Source organism: Suncus etruscus, chromosome 3 (assembly GCF_024139225.1).
Source record: "Suncus etruscus isolate mSunEtr1 chromosome 3, mSunEtr1.pri.cur, whole genome shotgun sequence".
In the NCBI taxonomy this organism is placed as follows: domain Eukaryota; kingdom Metazoa; phylum Chordata; class Mammalia; order Eulipotyphla; family Soricidae; genus Suncus; species Suncus etruscus.
Window position 1 is genome coordinate 157,375,118 of NC_064850.1, and position 5,252 is coordinate 157,380,369.

The following is a 5,252-nucleotide window of genomic DNA, read 5'->3' on the forward strand; positions in this document are numbered from 1 at the left end:
AAGTTTTATTGGATTTGTCACAGGTAGGTAAGTGACTTAGATTCTTTTTTGTTTATTTTGTTTGTTTTTCTTTTTAAATGACTACCTACAACTCCAAGAAATGAATGTATGATAGTTTTGAGAATGGCATGTTTTCAACTCCTATACTTAACTTTGTGGTAGCATATTCTGTTATCCTTTTAATCATTCCAGAAACTTGGAAATAGCACAAAATAGTAAACTATTACTTTGCATTCAAGAGCCCTGATTCAATTCCTGGTGCATATAGATTTCACATATTGCCAAGAGTGAGTCATGTAGCATGTGGCTAAAACTAAAAACCAAATAAATAATAGACATAATATAAAATAACTTACAAAATTCACATAGTACTAACCTACACTTGAAAGTATGTCTTTCTGGGCCCGGAGAGATAGCACAGTGGCGTTTGCCTTGCAAGCAGCTGATTCAGGACCAAAGGTGGTTGGTTCGAATCCCGGTGTCCCATATGGTCCCCCGTGCCTGCCAGGAGCTATTTCTGAGCAGACAGCCAGGAGTAACCCCTGAGCACTGCCGGGTGTGACCCCCAAAAAAAAACCAAAAAAAAAAAAAAAGAAAAAAGAAAGTATGTCTTTCTTCCATGGATGGATGCATGTATGGAGCTAAATGTTTCAATTTTATCAGGCATTATGAGAAGTTGGAGCTTTATGTTTGTTTTGAAAAAAATCATTCTAATTTTGTTCACTATAGTTTTAGGATATAGCATTTCAAGAGTATTTTCTAGTGCAAAGAGACTTTCTATAGCTTTTTTTTTTTTAGAATTTTAGTGTATTCTCTCATGTATTGATTTTAAACAGCTTCAAAATTGTGAAATAATTTTGAGGATATACATTCAACTACAGATTATCTTCATTTTATACATTTCTGTTTCCTATTCATTGGAATTTCCTCATGATTTTATTTTATTGTTGTTTAGTTTGCAAATTTACATTTAACAATATGCTCTTGAGGTTGCTCCTGATAGTGCTGTGGGACTATTAAATCCAGGGATTGTAAATGTACTTCAGCACACAAAGCCAGTGTTCCAGACTGTTGAACAGTCTCTCCAGCCTGTCTTTAGAAGGAGATTGGCTGGCTCTCTCTCTACCCCTTGCAACAGTATTCAGAAAAAATTGGTAGATTTGAATTTGATCAAGTGTAAAATCAATCATTTCTGTCTTAAGTTAAAAAAAAAGTATTTTTTGGATTTTATTTTCCCTACATCAAAACTCATTCTAGACTATCTGTGAGCCTCATTTCACACCCAGAATTGTCCCTGGGAAAGTCCCTGTGATCATAACTCCATTTGTAATTTTTATCCACACTGTTTTTGGTACTTTCCCCAGTTCTTTGGTGAAAGATTTTGATTTAACTATGTAATTTTCAGCATTTTCCAAGTTAGTGAAAACATTGACTCGACATATTTATTTTATATTTTATGTTCTTAATGTTTTAATATGTTTTTCAATAAGCATATTTATTTATTTTACTACCATTTTTTCAAAAGAAATTCCAAGATATCAATGAAATAGTGGAGCATTTAAGACATTTGTTTTATAAGCCACTTACCCAGCTTTAATCTTTGGCATTTCATGGATCCCTGAGCTCAGAACCAGGAGGAAGTCTTGAGCACCACTGAGTGTGTTCTCTAAAACAAACAAAAATTGTAAGACTGTTCCCAACATGATCATGATTTTACATACATCATTCATTCATGTAAAATGAATAATAATGATATTATTTTGTATTTATTAATAAATTTGAGTATAATTTTAGATGAATTTGAATAGGAATTGGAATATTTGGAAAATAATAATGCTTACTTTTAGACAATAGGTGAAATATAGTAGCATATAGATTCACAAAATCTATAGTCACTATTTATGAATTAAAAATCATAAAATAATAATCATAGAATAAACCACCTTTACTTTATTTTTGAAACTCACTCAAGAATAGTGTATTCTTTGGTTATTGTTGTTTCTGGACCACAGCCAGTGGTGCTCATGGGTTCCTCTTGGCTCTGAGCTCAGCAATCACTCCTGGCAGGCTTGGGGGATTCAACGGAATACTGGGTATCAACCCAGGTCGACTGTGTGCAAAGCAAACACCCTACCTGCTGTGGTAACTCCCAAGAATATTGTGTTCTTGAAATACACTTAAAAGCCAATAACTTGAAAACTGCTAATAGAAACTAAGGCATATTAAAATTTTAATATGCATACAATTAATTTTATCAAATAGTATCAAACTGAAAATGTTTAGAGGAGTTCTGAAGATAAGAGACCTAGAATTATTTTATCGAGAAATTAAAACAAAACAAAGAGAATTATTTTATTGACAAAAGTTCAAATGTTTGTCTTAGCTTCAAATGTTGAGTTGGCTATATATATTTTTTTTAAATATGGAACGTTTCATGAATTTGTGTGTCATCCTTGCGCAGGGGCCATGCTAATCTTCTCTATATCGTTCCAATTTTAGTATATGTGCTGCTGAAGCAAGCACCTGAGTTGGCTATTTGTGATTGGTTTTCTTATTTTGATTTCTTAACCTTGAATCATTTATAGGCTTAGATTTTTTAAAATAATTTCTCCCCCCCTTTTTAAAATAATTTTTATTGTGACCAAAGTGAATTACAAACCTTTCACAGTAACAGTAATATTTTAGGTACATGTTGACAATAAATCAGGGCCATTCCCACCACCAGTGTTGTCTTCCCTTCACCTCTGTTCCCAGCATGCATCCCCTATCTCCCTCTTTTGCACACCCCCCCTCCCCGCCCCCATCTGCTAGTGTTGACTGCTTCACTTTGTGTATAGCTTGTTGTATGTTGGGTATCGATTATAGGCTTAGATTTTTATTTGTTTAGAGAAACTAATAACATATTAGAACCATGCAAAGGAAATGCTCTACCCATTGTACTCCAGCCCCTAATACATTTTTGAAAACTATTTCCTAGGTCTCAAATATCCAGAAAAAAATTTTCAATTCTTTTATGAGGTTACAGACTTGAGAGTGGATTGCTTGGCATGTCATAAACTAGTATCTCCAAATTACATTAACTACATTTTTAAAGTTTTCAGATTTTACTTCCACAGCTTTATGATTTTTAAACCATTGTAAGGGTCAGGAAAATAGTTCAGATGTCTAGAACACATCCATGTATGAAGGGTCTCTGAATTTGATCCCCCAAAACTTATAGTGTCCTGAACATGAATTGGAAATAAGTACCAAACACCAGCAGCTGTGGGCCCAATACAAAATAATTGAAATGAAATAAAATAAAATATCAAAATTTGCAATAGTAACTATGTAAATATAAAGACATAAGAAAGAATAGTTGGAGTCTAACTCCAACTCTTTGGCCAAGGAAGTTTCAGAAAAAAGAGAGATTTGTAAACTATAAGTCTCTGATCTTAAATTAGATATTTTTCTTGCCTTTTGTGCACATATGTAACTCATGAAACCACTGAATTCTTTAAATACTTTGTAAAAATAATTATAGTTATTAAAGCCAGTTTCAGAATTGACATTAGAAAAGCTAAGAAAGAAAATTGATTTAGCATTTGTTGTAATAATTTAAAGTAAATTGAAGATATCGGCCACTAAAGCATAATTCACAATCCCTGTGAGATACAGATCTTATGTCCTCACACTGGAATTATTTTAGGGAGCACTGCACCATAGCTTTAAATGTATTTTATTAGTGAAGTGACAGTTAATATTTTGAAAGAGAGAAAAATTATAATAAAGGAAGATTTTTACAGAAATTACTTTCAAAAATAAGTCCCATTGTAATATGCATGAATAAATGTATTAATCAGAATTCTGTGAGCTCTCACATTAAGAATCTTTGTTATGATAATTAATTTAAACATTTAATGGAGTTATTTTCCACTATAAAATATAATTTTACAGTCATAAAGAATGTACTGATTTTTTAAATATGATGACCTTATGCAAATGATACTTTGTTTAAAATTATTAAACATTTTTAGTGAAAAAGTCACCTTAATTTTTAATTAGCCACATATCTATGAAAGTTTGGTAGATAGCTTTATTCAGGTAACATAATTTCTTTTTTTTTTTTTAAAAAAGGACTAATTTCTCTTTTTCTTTTAAAAAAGGACTAATTTCTCTCAATCTTCCATTACCTTTTATAAACTGAGGTAAAAGTCAAAAGAGCTAAACTAGGACCAGTGAGAGTCCTAATGGGTAAGGCTTTGCAAATGGTTGGCCTGAATTTGATCCATGGAACTTCAAGCACCTCCAGGAACAGTGCTCCAACTCAGGATTAGTCAGAGGCTGCAGTTGTGGCCCATCCCATAATCCTTATCTACATTAAAAAAAAGAAGAAGAAAATCATTTTTAGTAGAGGCTAAATGGCTGAGTTGGAGGATAGAAACAGAGCTCAAAAACTGTACTACTTGCTTTACATGCAAGAGCCCAGAGTTCAACCTCAAACATCACTAGTCTCCCAGAAACTCAGAGATAGACCTTAAGCAACATTAGGCATACCATCCCCACCACTCTATAAATAAAACAAAACTGTATTTCTAACAATATGTAAAAGTACAAATCTACAGTACAGAGAGTGCAAACAAGCAATGACTTTTCTGTTGAATAATTAGTCACAAATATATGGTGAGACTTATTTTTCAGTGTTTTCTTTTGATTTAAAAATATTTTTGAATAACATAGATATGTAATTTGAGAAATTACATACCAAAATACTGATTTAACAGTGTGTGTATGTATAAAATTAGAATATTTGACAATATTGCAGACTTGAAAATAATAATCTGAGTTTATTAACGCTATCATTCTCATTTTTTATTGAATGTCTTTTTATTGAAAAATTATTCATAAATTAACATAAAAATGTACAAACATGAGAAAATAATGTGACAAAGGTCTGTGGAAATTATTTTTTAAATATCTTTAGATTTCAGTGCAAAAAAAGCAAACTCCTGGCACCTTCCAACAAAAAATAAAGAAAGGAAGGAAGACAGAAGTCAAAAAAACCAAAACTAACCCACAATCCAAAAAGTCCTAATGGTGAGTGAGTTACGCAATCGAATAGTATCAGAGAGGCTGGGCCTGGGTCATCACTCACAAGGTCACCGCTGGCTGCAACATCCATGGTGCAGGAGCTCTGATGACTCCGTGGCGTCATATTTTTCGCTCTATTAAGATGTTCCTGACCATAAAATGCACATAGTTTTTAGATACTT

The 5,252-nt window shown here is 32.4% G+C and overlaps 1 non-coding gene across 1 annotated transcript; it reads right to left on the reverse strand.

The window, feature by feature from the left end:
• Positions 1-2,416: 2,416 nt before the first annotated feature.
• Positions 2,417-2,523, reverse strand: LOC126005655 (U6 spliceosomal RNA). Its single transcript, XR_007494697.1, has one exon. It is a non-coding gene; the product is annotated as a U6 spliceosomal RNA (small nuclear RNA).
• Between the last annotated feature and the right edge of the window lie 2,729 nt (positions 2,524-5,252).